General features: G+C 47.6%; 1 protein-coding gene and 1 long non-coding RNA gene across 3 annotated transcripts in view; both read left to right on the top strand.

Annotated features, from left to right (window-relative positions):
• Nucleotides 1–20,098, top strand: part of cars2 (cysteinyl-tRNA synthetase 2, mitochondrial) — a 294,966-nt gene that overhangs the window by 222,422 nt on the left and 52,446 nt on the right. The window lies entirely within an intron of this gene.
• Nucleotides 2,177–17,954, top strand: LOC117513060. Its single transcript, XR_004561447.1, has 3 exons — nucleotides 2,177–2,188; nucleotides 8,855–8,859; nucleotides 17,886–17,954. It is a non-coding gene; the product is annotated as an uncharacterized LOC117513060 (long non-coding RNA).

Here is a 20,098-nt window from a genome sequence, read left to right as displayed (position 1 = left end):
TTTCTTCCTCAGAGGGAGTTTTTCCTTACCACTGTTGCTCTGGGGGTTAGTAAGGTTAGACCTTACCTGTGTGAAGCGCCTTGGGGCAACTCTGTTGTGATTTGGCGGTATATAAATGAAAATAAATTGAAATTGTCTTGTGTGATCACCTTGATTTAATTTTCAGTCTTTGAGTAGCAAGGATGAGCTCAGGATTGTCAGTTTTTCAACAAGCACATAAGAAAATTATTGAAATGTGTAAGTAAAAACAATGTTCCTCAAAGAAAGCTTAGAGAGATTTGCATATTTATCATTCCACAGTCTGTAATATCATTAAATGATTCAAAGACTCTGGAGGAATTTCAGGGTAAGAACCATCATTCATCAATGGATGATATAACCATGTGGGATTACTTTGGGAAGTGTTTTTCCCAGCAGTACAATATGGAGTTTCAGTTACAAATGCTACTTAAAATTTTATTTTAACCTTGTTCAGAAACGGAGTCAACTTCTCTGGGCTCTGGCACATCTGGGTTAAACAGTCACACATTGAAAACTTGCATTGTGGTTAGGTGAATCAGTATTGCATATCTTTTTTTTTCTTGAAGAAATGGATGCTGTGTGCTCAGACCAAAGACAAACAAAAGACCATCCAGACTGTTTTCAGCAATAACTCCAAAAGCCAGGGTCCATCATGGTATGCAGTTGTATCAATGACAGAATCAGTAAACTGATGAGTTACAGACTGAAATAATTAGTTCAGGACAAAACTGTAAACAACCATGCAAACACCGGGAAAGCTCTCTGTCTGATGTCCTCTCAAAGTTTTGAGCATGTATAAAACTTCCCGATGACTCACCGACCATCAACTGGCATCAGCTGTCAAGGAACACATTTAATGAATGAGAAAAGGATTTGTACAGCAGAAAAATTGACATGAACAGATATTTAAATTTAGTACTCTTTACTTATATGTTCCTCAATCATTCACAGTGTGACTCAGACATTGCACTTCTTTGATGGCAGCATTAATCCAGAAAAGTACATTGAAATTTTAAAGCCACATATGCTGCATTCCTGTGGCTTAGTGGTTAGCGCTGTCGTCTCACAAGTGGGAAGGTTCTAGGTTTGCTTCCAGCCAGCTCCTTTCTTTGTGGAGGCTGCACTGTTGGGGAAAGTGTAATGCACGGACCCACAACAGGGGGGCGTAAATGAACGGTCAATAGATAATCCAATAAATATAATTTATTGCGGCAAATGTGCACAACAGGTCGAATACTGCTTTTAGACAGTCAATCACAAGATACAATAAGTGACGTGTGGGCAGGCCCGAGGGTAGGAGACGCCTATCCAGAGAAGAGCCGGGGCCCCACAAGGTTCCCGCCGCCAACGAAGACCTGCAGTATACCGAAGCCACCAAGTCTCAAGTCCCCAGGTGGCCTCTGCATCCAGCTGTCATATCCAGTACTGCTGGCAGGAACAAAAACAGGTTAAGGGTGGGTGTGTGAACACCCAGTAAGCAGTCAGCAAAACACATTCTCACTGTAATAGGGTGGGAAAAACACCTCCACCATCTACACAGGAACACAGTTTGGGAAGAACCTGAAAGTACTGCTTATCCAGTTTGGAGTGAGGGGTGAAGATGTCACTCCTCCACTAACCACAAACCCAGCTCTCAGCTGACAGCAGTCAACAGGAACTCCTGCAAAACTCAGAGAAAGAGAACACATGCGTACCGCACAGTCAAACGGCTGAGAGTTTACCTGTAAGGTAGGCTGATATCTCGGCAGAGATGTGGTGTCTCCACCAGGTTTTTATGGTGCAGTCATGATGATTGCTGACAGCTGTCAGTCCTGGCTCCTGGGTGGTAACTGCGCCCTCTGGTGCCTGAAACCCGACTACAGGCAGGGCGCCCTCTGGCGTTGGCCAGCAGTACCTCCTCTTCGGGCGGCCCACGCAACAGGACCCCCCCTCAACGGGCGCCTCCTGGCGCCCCACCAGACTTGTCGGGGTGTCGCTGGTAGAACTCAGGAGGGCCGGATCCAGGATGAAGCTCCTCTTCACCCAGGAGTGTTCTTCAGGTCCGTAACCCTCCCAGTCCACCAGATACTGGAGTCCCCGACCCCTCCGGCGAACATCCAGGAGCCTGCGGACTGTCCACGCAGGCTCGCCGTCGATGATGCGGGCAGGAGGCGGCGCTGGTCCAGGGGTGCAAAGGTCCGAGGTGTGGTATGGTCTGATTTTGGAAACATGGAAAACTGGATGTGTCCGCAGTGAAGCTGGGAGTTTCAGCTTCACTGCGGCTGGACTGATGATCTTGGTGATCTTGAACGGTCCGATATATCTGTCCATCAGTTTTTGTGACTCCGTGTTGAGCGGAATATTTTTCGTTGACAGCCAGACCTCCTGTCCGGGCTGATATTCTGGGGCCGGGGCGCGTCAGCGGTCTGCATGGTTCTTCACCCTCGTCCGGGCTTTCAGCAGGGCGGAGCGGGCTGTTCGCCACACCGGACGGCACCTCCTGAGGTGGGCCTGGACCGAGGGAACCCCGACCTCTCCCTCCACGGCCGGAAACAAAGGGGGCTGGTACCCCAAACACGCCTCAAATGGGGAGAGGCCAGTAGCAGACGAAACTTGACTATTATGAGCGTACTCGATCCAGGCCAGATGTTGACTCCAGGCCGTCGGGTGCGCGGAGGTCATACAACGAAGGGCCTGTTCCAGCTCCTGATTCGCCCGCTCTGCTTGGCCGTTGGTCTGTGGGTGGTACCCGGACGAAAGGCTCACGGTGGCCCCCAGTTCCCTACAGAAACTCCTCCAGACTTGCGAGGAGAACTGGGGACCACGATCCGAGACGATGTTCGTAGGGATACCATGCAGACGTACGACGTGGTGGACCAGGAGGTCTGCAGTCTCCTGGGCCATCGGGAGCTTCGGGAGGGCCACGAAGTGGGCCGCCTTGGAGAACCGGTCCACTATCGTCAGGATGGTTGTCATTCCTTGGTACGCAGGGAGACCCGTGATGAAGTCCAGGCCGATGTGGGACCAGGAGCGACGAGGCACTGGCAGTGGCTGGAGGAGTCCCTTTTCTGGTTGATGGACTGCCTTGCCCCTGGCACAGGTGGTACAGGTCCGGACATACTCCCGGACGTCGGCTTCCAGAGACGCCCACCAGAACCGCTGCCGAACAACTGCCACGGTCCTTCGCACCCCTGGATGGCAGGTGAGCTTAGAACCGTGACAGAAGTCCAAAACTGCAGTCCTAGCGTCTGGTGGGATGTACAAATGGTTAGATGGTCCACCGCTGGGGTCCGGGTGACGCGTCAGGGCCTCCCTGACGATGTTCTCCACGTCCCACGTCAGTGTGGCGACGATAGTGGACTCCGGGATGATGTTTTCTGGTGGATCCAACAGCTCCGTTTTGACTTCATCTTCATGCACCCGGGACAGTGCATCTGACCGCTGGTTCTTGGTCCCGGGGCGATAGGTGATCCTGAAGTCAAAATGTCCAAAAAATAGAGACCAACAGGCTTGCCTGGGGTTCACATGCTTAGCGGTCCGAATATACTCCAGGTTCCGATGGTCAGTGAAAACCGTGAATGGAACCATGGCTCCTTCCAACAAGTGTCTCCACTCCTCCAGGGCCTCCTTCACCGCCAGGAGCTCCCGATTGCTGACGTCATAATTCCGCTCTGCCGGGGTCAACCTGCAGGAGAAATAGGCACAGGGGTGGAGAACCTTATCGGACTCCCCGCTCTGGGACAGCACGGCTCCTATCCCTGAGTCAGAGGCATCTACTTCCACCACAAACTTTCGGCTAGGATCGGGCTGCACCAGAACTGGCGCAGTAGAGAACCGGCGTTTCAACTCCCTAATCGCGGCTTTGCACCAATCCGACCAGGTGAAGGGAACTTTCGGGGACGTCAGGCCTGTAAGGGGACCAACAACCTGACTATAGCCCTTGATAAACCTCTGATAGAAATTAGCGAAGCTGAGGAATTGTTGCAGCTTCCTACGGCTTGCCGGTTGGGGCCAATCTCTCACCGCCGCAACCTTGGCCGGATCGGGGGCGACGGAGTTGGAGGAGATGATGAACCCCAGGAAGGACTAAGAAGTATGGTGGAACTCGCACTTCTCGCCCTTCACAAACAGCCGGTTCTCCAACAACCGCTGCAGGACCTGATGTACATGCTGCACATGAGTCTCAGGATCCAGGGAGAAGATGAGGATATCGTCTAGGTATACGAAGACGAACCGATGCAGGAAATCCCGCAAGACGTCGTTTACCAATGCTTGGAATGTCGCGGGGGCGTTAGTGAGGCCGAACGGCATGACCAGGTACTCAAAGTGACCTAACGGGGTGTTAAATGCTGTTTTCCATTCGTCTCCCTTCCAGATCCGAACCAGGTGATACGCATTCCTAAGATCCAATTTCGAAAATATTTTGGCACCATGCATGGGCGTGAACACAGAATCCAATAGGGGCAACAGGTATCGGTTGCGAACCGTGATCTTGTTCAGCCCTCTATAATCAATGCATGGATGGAGTCCGCCTTCCTTCTTGCCCACAAAAAAGAAACCAGCACCTAATGGGGAGGAAGAGTTCCGGATCAACCCGGCAGCTAAAGAGTCCCGGATGTAGGTCTCTATTGATTCGCGCTCGGGGCGTGAGAGGTTGTACAGTTTGCTGGACGGATACTCAGCGCCCGGGATCAAATCAATGGCACAATCATACGGTCGATGCTGGGGAAGCATGAGTGCCAGATCTTTGCTGAAAACGTCAGCCAGATCATGGTACTCAGCTGGCACCGCCGTGAGAGTGGGAGGGACTCGAACGTCCTCCTTAGCAGTCACACCGGGTGGAACCGAGGATCTTAAGCACTCCCGGTGGCAGGTTTCGCTCCATTCAGCCACAACCCCAGATGGCCTATCAATCCGGGGATTGTGCTTACTAATCCATGGATATCCCAAAATAACTCTGGAGGTAGAAGGTGTTACAAAGAACGCGATCTCCTCCCTGTGGTTTCCAGACACCACCAATGTTAAGGGCTGTGTCTGGTGTGTTATTAGTGGTAGAAGGGTGCCATCTAGTGCCCGGACCCTCACTGGGGAAGGAAGGGCCACTAGAGGGAGCCCTACCTCCTTAGCCCATCTGCTATCTAACAGAATCCCTTCTGACCCCGTGTCGATTAGTGCTGGGGCTTGAAGGGTTAAATCCCCACAGAGGATCACAACTGGGATTCGTGCAGATTTTCGTGCATTACCCGTGTGTGTGTTATGGCCCACCCTTAGCCCAGTCTCTAAGGGCGAGCGTTGGTGTTTAACCGCTTGGGGCATTGTTTCTGCAAATGCTCGTTAGAGCCGCAGAAAAAGCACTCTCCGCGGGCCAGCCTCCTCTGTTTTCTGATATTATTTTGGCCCTGCTCATGTCCATAGCTTCGTCAGCAGGGGGAGCTGTCATCACACGGAGCACTCTGGCTCTGGAGTGTGGGGAAGGCGGGGCTGCTTCGGACCGGGAAGGGAGAGGGGCGGCGCATGCCTGGCCACGTCCTTCGTCTCGCTCCCGTCGACGTTCTTCCAATCGGTTGTCTAAACGTATGACTACCCACCAGGTAGGACAGTCCGTTTACGAAGGCGGCGCGAATCGCTACCGCATTCCAGCCGGCCCTCGCGGCCGTGACGCGGAAGTCGACTGCATACTCTGCAGCGCTCCGACGCCCCTGTCGAATGGACAGCAGCAAAGTGGAAGCAGATTCGCCTCGATTAGGGTGATCAAACACCTGTCTGAACTCCCTTACGAACCCAGTGTATGTCATCAGGAGCCGTGAATTCTGCTGCCAAAGCGCCGTAGCCCAGGTGCGTGCATCACATCGAAGCAAATTGACAACATAAGCCACCTTGCTGGAGTCTGATGCGTACATTATTGGACGCTGTGCGAAGACGAGCGAGCACTGCATCAAGAAGTCCGCGCACGTCTCTACACAGCCTCCGTACGGCTCCGGGAGACTTATGTATGCTTCAGGGGATGGGGGGGGGGGGCGTTGAACGACCACTGGAGGATCCCTGTTCAGCAACAGGTCGGCAGGAGCAGCAGCCGCGCTCTGTGCACGCGCTTCCACCTGTGCGGTGAGAGCCTCCATCCTACAATTGAGTAGTACATTCTGCTCGGTTACCAAATCCAACCGAGCAGTGAAGGCGGCTAAGAATTGCTGCAACTCACCCATTATTCCTCCTGCAGAAGCCTGTGCACCTTGCGTCTCCATTGACAGTTCAACGGGTGGGTTGTGCCCCTCGGGGTCCATGACGTTGGCCGAGATATCCTGTTGGAGAAAGTGTAATGCACGGACCCATAACAGGGGGCGTAAATGAACGGTCAATAGATAATCCAATAAATATAATTTATTGCGGCAAATGTGCACAACAGGTTGAATACTGCTTTTAGACAGTCAATCACAAGATACAATAAGTGACGTGTGGGCAGGCCCAAGGGTAGGAGACGCCTATCCAGAGAAGAGCCGGGGCCCACAAGGTTCCGCTGCCAACGAAGACCTGCAGTATACCGAAGCCGCCAAGTCTCAAGTCCCCAGGTGGCCTCTGCTTCCAGCTGTCAGATCCGGTACTGCTGGCAGGAACAAAAACAGATTAAGGGTGGGTGTATGAACACCCAGTAAGCAGTCAGCAAAACACGTTCTCACTGTAATAGGGTGGGAAAAACACCTCCACCATCTACACAGGAACACAGTTCGAGAAGAACCTGAAAGTACTGCTTATCCGGTTTGGAGTGAGGGGTGAAGACGTCACTCTTCCACTAACCACAAACCCAGCTCCCAGCTGACAGCAGTCAACAGGAACTCCTGCAAAACTCAGAGAAAGAGAACACGTGCGTACCGCACAGTCAAACGGCTGAGAGTTTACCTGTAAGGTAAGCTGATATCTCGGCAGAGATGTGGTGTCTCCTCCAGGTTTTTATGGTGCAGTGATGATGATTGCTGACAGCTGTCAGTCCTGGCTCCTGGGTGGTAACTGCACCCTCTCTTGCCTGAAACCCGACTACAGGCAGGACGCCCTCTGGCGTTGGCCAGCAGTACCTCCTCTTCGGGCGGCCCACACAACATGCACGTTCTTCCCATGGCTGTAAGTGTGTATAGCCCCACCCCCTTACCTGACTCTTACCTGGACTAAACGGGTTTCGACAGTGGATGGATATGCTGCCTTGAAGGCTGGAGCCTGTTCCAGTAGTCATTTGGTGAGAGGTGGGGTACACCCTGGCGCAGGATGCTGGTTATTGGTTATATTCAAGAATAAAGTCAGTAATTAAATGTTATTAGCATTTGAATGTACCTTAGTAAAATGTTATCCACGATAACACTAGATGTTGTTTAACATTTTATGTTTCTCAATCATATGCTGATATACTGTATTTGTTTGGACAGCAGAAACGTAACTACCCATAAAAAAGACATTCTTTTATTATGAATACCACTTATTTGTTGTTTTGTTAACAAACATTTACTGCCTTGCACCGAAAAAATACAAGTGTTAAAAAAAAAACTTTCACTTTGCCCTTTGACATTTGTTTTTGTCATCATGAGTTAATAAAACAAGTTATAGACTTTACTGTGCAACCACAATTAAGGTTCACACCTCACCTGCTGCCTCACCTACAGGAGTTAAGGACTCAGATTGTTGCTGCAGCTCTGGAGGTCCAGGTTCATGTTATAACTTGTCCATGTCATCCAGGGCGCTGCCCAAAAGAGTTTCCTTCTGATACTGGAGTTAGGTTTATTGCATTTAATGTGTTTCTTTTTTCATAGTCCATTTTTTGGATTGAATCTCCATTCTTTTATATCACTTTAAGTTATAATGTGAATACCAACGCGCAAGCCCATTTTGTCACTCTACCCAAATTCCCAACAGTGCAGGAGAACAGCGGCACACCTTAAATATCACATTTTCCACCTCTGTGTGACCAAAAGGGTGTGGGCAGAAGCAAAAGCTTATAAACACCCCCCCCCCCCCCCCCTTTACCATAAAAAGTAAAATATACACACACACACACACACACACACACATATATATATATATGTATGTATGTATATGTATGTATGTATATATATATATATATATATATATATATAACACTTTTGGTTTTGCTCCCATTTTGTATGAGATGAACTCAAAGATCTAAAACTTTTTCTACAGACACAATATCACCATTTCCCTCAAATATTGTTCACAAACCTGTCTAAATCTGTGATAGTGAGCACTTCTCCTTTGCTGAGATAATCCATCCCACCTCACAGGTGTGCCATATCAAGATGCTGATTAGACACCATGATTAGTGCACAGGTGTGCCTTAGACTGTCCGCAATAAAAGGCCACTCTGAAAGGTGCAGTTTTATCACACAGCACAATGCCACAGATGTCGCAAGATTTGAGGGAGCGTGCAATTGGCATGCTGACAGCAGGAATGTCAACCAGAGCTGTTGCTCGTGTATTGAATGTTCATGTCTCTATCATAAGCCGTCTCCAAAGGCGTTTCAGAGAATTTGGCAGTACATCCAACCAGCCTCACAACCGCAGACCACGTGTAACCACACCAGCCCAGGACCTCCACATCCAGCATGTTCACCTCCAAGATCGTCTGAGACCAGCCACTCGAACAGCTGCTGAAACAATCGGTTTGCATAACCAAAGAATTTCTGCACAAACTGTCAGAAACCGTCTCAGGGAAGCTCATCTGCATGCTCGTCGTCCTCATCGGGGTCTCGACCTGACTCCAGTTCATCGTCGTAACCGACTTGAGTGGGCAAATGCTCACATTTGCTGGCATTTGGCACGGTGGAGAGGTGTTCTCTTCACGGATGATGCGAAGGAGATGTGTTGCACTGCATGAGGCATATGGTGGTCACACCAGATACTGACTGGTATCCCCCCCAATAAAACAAAACTGCACCTTTCAGAGTGGCCTTTTATTGTGGGCAGTCTAAGGCACACCTGTGCACTAATCATGGTGTCTAATCAGCATCTTGATATGGCACACCTGTGCACTAATCATGGTGTCTAATCAGCATCTTGATATGGCACACCTGTGAGGTGGGATGGATTATCTCAGCAAAGGAGAAGTGCTCACTATCACAGATTTCGACTGGTTTGTGAACAATATTTGAGGGAAATGGTGATATTGTGTATGTGGAAGAAGTTTTAGATCTTTGAGTTCATCTCATACAAAATGGGAGCAAAACCAAAAGTGTTGCGTTTAAATTTTTGTTGAGTATATATATATATATATATATATATATATATGTATATGTGTGTGTATATATATATGTGTAAAGACATACATACATACATATACGCATTCCAACAGCAAATACCAGCACAGACAGTATAAATTAATCAATTTGATTGTATTTGTATTGTATTGTATTTGATAAGTAGAAAAACAGACCTTAATATTTGGTACAGAAACCTTTGTTTGGAATTACAGAGCTCATATGTTTTCTGTAGTTCTTGACCAAGTTTGCACACTGCAGCAGGGATTTTGGTCCACTCCTCCATACAGATCTTCTCCAGATCTTTCAGGTTTGGAGTTTCAGCTCCCTCCAAAGATTTTCTATTGAGTTCAGGTCTGGAGACTGGCCAGGCCACTCCAGGACCTTGAAATGCTTCTTACGGAGCCCCTCCTTAGTTGCCCTGGTTGTGTGTTTGGGTCATTGTCATGCTGGAAGACCCAGCCACAACCCATCTTCAATGCTCTTAATGAGGGAAGGAGGTTGTTTGACAAAATCTCACAAAATCTGCAAATCTGTTTGCAGAAAAGCACCCCCAAAAATGATGTTTCCACCCCCATGCTTCACGGTTGGGATGATGTTCTTGGGGTTGTTCTCATCCTCCAAAGACAGTGAGTGGAGTTCATACCAAAAAGTTCTATTTTGGTCTCATCTGACCATATGACCTTTTCTCCAGATGATCACTGGTGAACTTCAAACAGGCCTGGCATGAGCAGGGGGACCTTGCTACGCTGCAGGATTATAAACCATGATGGCGTAGTGTGTTCCTGATGTAATCTTTGTGACTGTGGTCTCAGCTCTCTTCAGGTTATTGACCAGGTCCTCCCGTGTAGTTCTGGGCTTTCTCAGAATCATCCTTACCCCATGAGGCGAGATCTTGCATGGAACCCCAGACCCAGGAAGACTGACAGTCATCATCTGTTTCTTCCATTTTCTAATAATTGCACCAACAGTTGTTGTCTTCTCACCAAACTGCTTGCCTGTTGTCCTATCGTCCATCCCAGCCTTGTGCAGGTGTACAATTTTGTCCCTGGTGTCATTAGACAACTCTTTGGTCTTGGTCATGGTGGACAGGTTGGAGTGTGATTGATTGAGTGTGTGAACAGGTGTCTTTTATACAGGTAACAAGTTTAAACAGGTGCAGTTAATCCAGGCAAAGAGTGCAGAATAGGAGGGTTTCTTAAAGAAAAACTAACAGGTTTGTGAGAGACAGAATTCTTGCTGTTTGGTCGGTGATCAAATATTTATTTCATGCAATAAAATGTAAATTAATTATTTAAAAATCATACGATGTGATTCTGTCTCTCACAGTTGAAGTGCATCTACAATAAAAATTACAATCCTCTCCATTCTTTGTAGGTGGGAAAACTTGATCCACTGTACATGTAAACTGTGAAGGACCATTACCACTTAAGAGAACATTGAAAATTACTCATATTAATCACTTCTGATTGTCAAGTATGTCTAGAACATGAGGAGCACAACACGTCTCGGGTGAACATGACTGTCCTGCAGAGACAACGAAATTAATGGATTAGTTGTAAAAATCGGACAAGTCTCGACAGTTTTCTGGATTGAGTTATCGAGGTGACTCGAGCAATACACAAGTCAGGTCTGGGAGCATGTGTGTGTGCTGCACTTCCATGGATCCATGATCATGTGGCAGTGCCTTGGGTCCTGGTTGGCAACCACCCGGCATACAACCAGACAATTCTCCACATCTCTAAAATGGGCACCTATCTGCTGCAGCCAATTGAAATATGGACATCCTCTTGTCCTTCTCCATCTGTTGGGGTGCTCAGCACTCAGAGAAACACACCATATGGCCAAAATCCTGAAGCTGGCGTAACTTCACAATGCAAGTGATACTCCTCATCTTAATCTCTCCAAGTTACCCCTCATTTCACACAAAGTCATTCCAGCCGTATCCAAGGATCCTCCGAAGAGATGTAATACCAAAGACATCCAATTGTCATTTTCGGCCACTGGCTAGGGTCCAAATCTCACAACCATACAGCAAGACAGGTAGCACCAGGACCCTAAAGACTCGGACCTTTGTTCTCCTGCAAAGATATCGGCATCGTTAACAATGATGGGCAACCTGACAATCCAGAGATAGCATAAATTGTCAAGCATTGTGTCATATAACAGCAGACGCAATGTCTGAAACCATTATACAAATAATGAATGTTTATGAATTCAGTGTATGAATATTTAATTCTGTGAAAGCTGGAACAAACCATTCAATGAGGCGAAGCCGAGTTGAGTGGTTAAAATAGGAGCTGAAATAGATCCTTTTCATTGGATATTTTATTACTTTATAAACAACAGAAAAGGGACTTACATTTTGATGTTCCACTGGTGCTGAAGTCCCACACAAACTTTAAATAGGAGTCCAAATTATGACACGTAGTCCCGGTGATGCCGTGCACTGACTTCATACTTCAAAAAAAAAAAAAAGACTGTGTAGTTCCTCAGTCCAGTGAAAAATCATGTCAGCTTTTCATCTGAACAGCTCTTCATGCCTCCAGATGTCTTACAGCAGAGTGGATTATTTTGTGTGTGTGTGTATGTGTGTGTGTGTGTTAGATGAACTAGCACCGTCAATTAGTTCAATCAAATCGTTGTCCCACTCGTGTTGTTGTCCTGTGTGCGTGCGGTGTGCGTTCGCACTCACACAAGTGAGATGCGCTTGTGCGTGCATGTACTTCCAAAAAAAGGCCTGTGTACTTATAAGGGTAGGCTGAAAAGTTCTAAGGCTCACTATCAATCAATCAATCAATCAATTTTTTTATATAGCGCCAAATCACAACAAACAGTTGCCCCAAGGCGCTTTATATTGTAAGGCAAGGCCATACAATAATCATGTAAAACCCCAACGGTCAAAACGACCCCCTGTGAGCAAGCACTTGGCTACAGTGGGAAGGAAAAACTCCCTTTTAACAGGAAGAAACCTCCAGCAGAACCAGGCTCAGGGAGGGGCAGTCTTCTGTTGGGACTGGTTGGGGCTGAGGGAGAGAACCAGGAAAAAGACATGCTGTGGAGGGGAGCAGAGATCGATCACTAATGATTAAATGCAGAGTGGTGCATACAGAGCAAAAAGAGAAAGAAACAGTGCATCATGGGAACCCCCCAGCAGTCTACATCTACAGCAGCATAACTAAGGGATGGTTCAGGGTCACCTGATCCAGCCCTAACTATAAGCTTTAGCAAAAAGGAAAGTTTTAAGCCTAATCTTAAAAGTAGAGAGGGTGTCTGTCTCCCTATAATGCAGTTAATGCATTACTCCTTCATGGGGAGCCTTAGAACCTTTCAGCCTACCCTCGTACTTCCTCAGTGCAGCGAAAAAAATCATGTCAGAAATTAGTCCAGCATATCATTCTAACTTCCTCCTAACAGCTCTTCATGCCTCCAGATGGCTTACAATGCAATGGATTTGTTTTTGTGTGTACGTGCGCGGTCGTGTGTGTGCACAGAGTGCAATGGTACCAAACATATGCAACCAAATTTGCACAATAAATGGAACCAAATTGCACTCTAAATGTAATGCACAAATGGGACAAATACTCCATGTCACGTGGCATAAAAACACCAAGCAAATGACAAGGATCCACTCAGTCGTTATGTAATAACAAATAAATACATGGACTCACAATCTTTTCTTTGTTAGATTCCAGATATTGCCAGTTACAGAGCTCCATGTGCGTTTAGTTGCAGTTTTCAGAGAAGTGCAGAGTAGAAACTGACTTCTTGTAAACTAGAGAGCAATTTCAATTTCAATTTATTTTCATTTATATAGCACCAAATCACAACAGAGTTGCCTCAAAGCACTTCACACAGGTAAGGTCTAACCCTACCAACCCCCAGAGCAACAGTGCTAAGGAAAAACTCCCTCTGAGGAAGAAACCTCAAGCAGACCAGACTCAAAGGGGCGACCCTCTGCTTGGGCCATGCTACAAAACATAAATTACAGAACAATTCATGGACGAATATACAAGAAATGCTATTGGCGCACAGGACAGGAGGATCGCCAACATGAACACAACTCCCATCTCTGGATGGAGCTGCACCTTAAACAGAGAGAAAAAACAGAATCAGGCATCAGAAAGACAAGAAATACTGTATAATTTGTCAGCATTAAACAACAAGAAAAACAGAAATACTAAGGTGATCGCCGGCCACTAGCCCTAAACTTCACTAAAAGACCCACAATTTAGGTAAAGTTGAGGCCGCGGCCCGCTCCAATTACTAATAAAATGAATTAAAAGAGTAAAAAGCGTAAAACAAAACTGTACCAGTATGCTAGCCATATGAAAGGGAAAATAAGTGCGTCTTAAGTCTGGACTTGAAAATCTCCACAAAATCTGACTGTTTTATTGATGCAGGGACATCATTCCACAGAACAGGGGCACGATAAGAGAAAGCTCTGTGACCCGCAGATTTCTTCTTCACCTTAGGGATACAAAGTAGTCCTGCACCCTGAAAATGTAAAGCCCGGGCTGGTACGTAGGATTTAATTAGGTCAGCTAGGTAGGAGGGTGCCAGTCCATGAATAATTTTATAGGTTAGTAGCAGAACCTTAAAATCTGATCTCACTGGGACAGGAAGCCAGTGAAGGGATGCCAAAATGGGTGTAATGTGGTCGAACTTTCTGCTTCGTGTCAAAAGTCTGGCTGCAGCATTTTGAACCAATTGGAGACCCCTAATGCTAGACTGCGGTAAACCAGAAAATAGAACATTGCAGTAGTCTAATCTAGAAGAGATAAATGCATGGATCAGGGTCTCAGCATCAGCCATAGACAGGATGGGACGAATCATGATGTTTTTTACAGTCACTGATTCTCATCGTTCCACTTGTATATGTCTTTAGTTTTTATTACTCACCTGCGGTGAGGGCCCTTGTATTAAAATATCACTGCCCTTTTTCCTGATTCATAGAAGATAATTGCACTTTTCATCCTCTTGTTTGGAGTTCAGCAGTCCGGAGTACATTAGCACCACAGGCTAACAAAATTTTTAGATACGTTGAGCAGGCTGATTTGTAGCATGGGAACATCTGTATGCTCCATCTTCTGTTGTCAGGGAAATGTAAACACAGTGCTGTCTGACGTCATGTCTTATCTTTTTTTTTTTTTTTTTTTTTTTACTTTTGAACAAACTTTGTTTGGATGGCTTTGTGGATACTTCATGTGTATAAGCCTTATTGGCTTTACACCAGGGGCTTACCAGAGGCTGTGTGTCTTTCCATCCATCCATTTTCTTCCGCTTTATCCGGAGTCGGGTCGCGGGGGCAGCAGCTCAAGCAAAGCCACCCAGACCTCCCGATCCACACACACCTCCCCCAGCTCCTCCGGGGGAACCCCAAGGCGTTCCCAAGCCAGCCGAGAGATGTAGTCCCTCCAGCGTGTTCTGGGTCTTCCACCGGAGCCTCCTCCCAATGGGATGTGCCCGGAACACCTCTCCAGCGAGGCATCCAGGGGTCATCCGGAAAAGATGCCCGAGCCACCTCAACTGACTCCTTTCGATGTGGAGGAGCAGCGGCTCGACTCCGAGCTCCTCCCGAGTGACCAAGCTCCTCACCCTATCTCTAAGGGAGCGCCCAGCCACCCTGCGGAGGAAACTCATCTCGGCCGCTTGTACTCGCGATCTTGTTCTTTCAGTCATGAGCCAAATCTCATGACCATAGGTAAGGATTGGAACATAGATCGATCGGTAAATCGAGAGCTTTGCCCCCCTACTCAGCTCTCTCTTCACCACGACGGTCCGATACAGCGACCGCATCACTGCAGATGCTGCACGGATCCGTCTATCAATCTCAAGCTCCATCCCTGCCTCACTCGTGAACAAGACCCCGAGATACTTAAACTCCTCCACTTGAGGCAAGGACACTCCACCGACCTGAAGAGGGCAAAGCACCTTTTTCCAGTCGAGAACCATGGCCTTGGATTTGGAGGTGCTGATTTTCATCCCGGACGCTTCACACTCGGCTGCAAACTGCCCCAGTGCACACTGAAGGTCCTGATTTGATGAAGCCAGCAGAACTACATCGTCCGCAAACAGCAGAGACGAGATTCTGTGGTTCCCAAACCAGACCCCTCTACACCCTGGCTGCGCCTAGAAATTCTGTCCATAAAAATAATGAACAGAACCGGTGACAAAGGGCAGCCCTGGCGGAGGCCAACGTGCACTGGAAACAGGTTTGACTTACTACCGGCAATGCGAACCAAACTCCTGCTGCGGTCGTACAGGGACCGGATAGCCCTTAGCAAATGACCCCGGACCCCATACTCCCGGAGTACCCCCAACAGGGTGCCCCGAGGGACATGGTCAAATGCCTTCTCCAGATCCACAAAACACATATGGACTGGTTGGGCGAACTCCCATGAACCCTCGAGCACCCGATGGAGCATGTAGCGCTTAAGAGGGACTACCACCCCGGTCAATCCAGAGGCACTGTCCCCGATCGCCACGTGATGTTGCAGAGGCCTGTCAGCCAACACAGTCCCACAACATCCAGAGACTTAAGGTACTCAGGACGGATTTCATCCACCCCAGGAGCCTTGCCACCGAGGAGCTTTCTAACCACCTCGTTGACTTCGGCCTGGGTAATGGATGAGTCCTCCTCTGAGTCCCAGTCTCTGCTTCCTCTTCGGAAGATGTGACAATGGGCTTGAGGAGATCCTTGAAGTATTCCTTCCACCGCCCGACAACATCCCCAGTCAGGGTCAACAGCTCCCCACCCGCACCGTAAACAGTGCTGGTGGAGAGCTGGTGCTGGTGGAGAGGCGTCAGACGGTTTGCCAGAATCTCTTCCAGGCCGACCAGTAGTCCTCCTCCATGGCCTCCCCGAACTCCTCCCAGACCCGAGTTTTTGCCTCTGCGACCGCACGGGCTGCGGCACGCTTGGCCTGCCGGTACCTGTCAGCTGCCTCCGGGGTCCCACCTACCAACAAAGATAAGTAGGACTCCTTCTTCAGCTTGACGGCATCCCTTACTTCCGGCATCCACCACCGGGTTCGGGGATTGCCGCCGTGACAGGCACCAGAGACCTTGCGACCACAGCCACGAGCAGCCGCATCAACAATGGAGGTGGAGAACATGGTCCACTCGGACTCCATGTCTCCAACCTCCCCCGGGATCTGGGAGAAGCTCTCCCGGAGGTGGGAGTTGAAGACCTCGCTGACAGAGGGTTCCGCCAGTCGTTCCCAGCAGACCCTCACGATATGTTTGGGTCTGCCAGGTCTGACCAGCTTCTTCCCCTCCCACCGGATCTAACTCACCACCAGGTGGTGATCGGTCGGCAGCTCTGCCCCTCTCTTCACTCGAGTGTCCGAGACATGTGGCCGAAGGTCAGATGATACGACTACAAAGTCGATCATTGACCTCCAGCTCAGGGTGTCCTGGTGCCATGTGCACTTATGGACACCCTTGTGCTCGAACATGGTGTTCGTGATGGACAAACTGTGACTAGCACCGAAGTCCAACAACACCACTCGGGTTCAGATCGGGGAGGCCGTGCTTCTCGATCACCCCCTCCAGGTCTCACTGTCGCCACCCATGTGGGCGTTGAAATCCCACAGGAGAACAATGGAGTCCCCAGTCGGAGCGCTATCTAGTACCCCTCGCAGGGACTCCAAGAAGGTCGGGTACTCTGCACTGCCGCTCGGCCCATAGGCCAAGACAATGGTGAGAGACCTGTCCCCGACCCGAAGGCATAGGGATGCAACCCTCTCGTTCACTGGAGTAAACTCCAACACATGGCGACTGAGCAGTGGAGCAATAAGCAATGCGACCCCAGCTCTCCGCCTCTCCCCATGTGCAACGCCAGAAAAATGAAGCATCCAGCCCCTCTCCAGGAGTTGGGTACCAGAGCCCAAGCTGTGAGTGGAGGTGAGCCCGACTATCTCTCGTCGGTATCTCTCAACCTCCCGCACAAGCTCAGATTCCTTCCCCCCCAGCGAGGTGACATTCCATGTCCCAACAGCCAGGGGCTGTGAGCATGGACCGGGCCGCCGGGCCACCCGCCCTCGACCGCCACCCAATCCTCTCTGCACCCGACCCCCATGGCCCCCTCTGCAGGTGGTGAACCCACAGGAGGGCAGGCCCACGTCGCTCTTTCGGGCTGAGCCCGGCCAGGCCCCATGGGCTAAGGCCCAACCAGCAGGTGCTCACATGCGAGCCCCAACCCCAGGTCTGGCTCCAGGGTGGGGGAGGGGGAGGCTGTGTGTCTTTCACCATGTAAAATTAGAGTTGCATCAGGAAGAGCATCCGGGAAATCTTGTGCCAAATACCAGTGCAGATCTGGCTGTATCCACTGTAGCAACTGTGTGCATATGTGCGTGTGTGTAAAAAAAAAAGAAAGCCAGTTGTGCAATCAGTAAGAGATACTTGTAGAACAGCTGGTGACTCACCTGCCCATAGAACCCATAGAAAAGGTAACCAACCAATTAGCCCAAATTGAATCATGAAGGAATGAATGAAAGTAGAATACTGTGTACCTGGTGCACTCCGGCTTTAAGGGGATGAGTGATGATTGCTTATTTAATAAGACACAGCAGTTATTTCGGCTTCTCCCTTTTCCACTTGGGGTGCCACAGCAGATCTGACATGGAGCTGCATGTTGATTCGGCACAAGTTTCAATCCAGATGCCCTCCCTGACACAACGCCACATTATTTGGAGAGTGAGTAGGGAAACAAGCACACTATCTGCTTGGCCACCGCGCTGCAACCCAAAACATGAGTAATGAAGAGCATAAATCCAAACCCTTTATACCCAGTGCTTAACTTTGCACTATTATATTAAGTGACCTCTAAATAGCACAAAAGATTCAGACATACCCCAGATGGATTTGTGCTTTACCTGAAAGACTCGCCACACCTTCCAAAACTTATCATTAGAACCCTTGAGAGAGATTTCCAATGAATTACTATTGGCCTCCAGGTCAGAAGAGTAAGAAACACCAGAGTATTCTTTTTATCTTTGGAGAGTGAGAGCGAGAACAAAGAGGGGATCAGAAATGGTCAGTGGTGGGCATACTTCCGATAATCCGATAACAGATAATTATCGAAGATAATGTTTTCATTATCGGATTATCTTTTTAGATAACTTTAAAAACCATTATCGGACCAATTTTCTTCCGATTAATTTTTGTCCGGTAACTTTTAGACCGATAAACAAAGTAAACAAAGCTGAACAGTGACAAGCATTATTTAAATTTTAAATCAGTTCAGCACCTGCCTGTTAAAAGTTTTGTAACAGATGGACAGTTATACCCTCTGCTAACAGAAGAGAGCTGCTTCTATGAAGAGCATCTCTATCCTCTGTAGACAAAGGCAAAAAGGCCCCCCCCCCCCAAAAAAAATCATTTCCTTTAACACCATACCGATATGCTGGCAATATCACCTAAGTCATCCAGAGGCATACATTTCTAACTTATTGTTCATATTTTAACCAAACTAATTTTGGACAAGTTATTTAAATTTACTGTCATGTCTGAAGTTTTATAAAGTGAAAATATCAGATATATGTTTTAGTTTTAAAGTGATGTGCTAATTTTTAAGGTTTTGTGAACACATGCTGTTTCCAGCAGTGCATTATGGGTAGGATGATGTAATCTCAGTACGATCATGACAGGACAATTGCATTTCAGACAGTCTGTTCAGGCTCCACGGACAACAGCATTAAACTCTAGTGCCTAAAACTCTCGTGAATATATATTCTCTGGGTTTATAGACGTTATTGTATTTGCGTTTGTTAAATTCCACGCATTTTAAATGTAGCAGACAGGGATTATCTGGAATTTTGTTTTCAAGGCCTCTACTGCCATCTACTGGCCAGTAGTGTTCATGGCAGTATTCGCCCTAAGTACTAAGCGTCTGGGCACCAAATCAACTTTTTGGCTTTGCAAATGCATTTTTTTTTATGAATGAATTTTAAAAACAAAACAACAGCAAAAAAAAAAAAAAAAAAAAAAAATTAAATAACATTACAAGACAGCTCTGCGGTGTTTGCACAGGCACAGTGCAAGCGGTTAGGGGTGATTCTTTAACTACGGGCACTATTGGCCTTGTAAATGTAATTTCCACCACACCATTGCCTTACAATATAAAGCGCCTTGGGGCAACTGTTTGTTGTGATTTGGCGCTATATACATGTGCTCTGATGTCACTGTTTATCTCCATAGAAACTACCCAAACAATCTTTCATACAAACTGAAATTACGGCAATAGTGTGGGACAACTACATTTTGTTTAAAAAAATCACAACAGTTGTATGACATTAAATACCCCAATTATGTTTTGATTATTTTACTGATATTTTATTCAGAGATATTTTAAAACATTAGAAAAAACGTTTCTTTACCATTCATTTTTATCATTGAAGATCAAAAGTCTGGGTGTGGGACGAGCACAAAATGGCAATATTTGCATATAATGATGCTGAAAAAAGGTGAAAAAGTCATCATAGACCACTAGAACAAATTTCTTAACACACTTTCATTGTAAAGATAACTATAAAAGTGTGAAATTTTCCCTTTTTTTCTGTTTTTCATACAATATGATCAAAGGACATAATAAGTGCCCGTAGTCTAAGAATCACCCTTAGATGCTTGTAGCTCTTCAGCAGCAGGATACCCTCACAACGGCCAACCACAATAACACAATAATATCAAACAGGTTTGATTTTCATTGGACCATACGATCGGCGATCATGAGGTGGTCCTGAGATGTTAAACGCAGCTTGTTACTCCATGTACACTACACGATGCAGGACGTGCGATTAACCTGAAACTCGGTCCAAAAAATTCCTGCATGAAAAATCATC

The sequence above is a fragment of the Thalassophryne amazonica genome, chromosome 1 (genome assembly GCF_902500255.1).
Source record: "Thalassophryne amazonica chromosome 1, fThaAma1.1, whole genome shotgun sequence".
Classification (NCBI taxonomy): domain Eukaryota; kingdom Metazoa; phylum Chordata; class Actinopteri; order Batrachoidiformes; family Batrachoididae; genus Thalassophryne; species Thalassophryne amazonica.
Note: the sequence above shows the minus strand (reverse complement) of the source record. Positions and strands in the feature narration are given on the sequence as shown.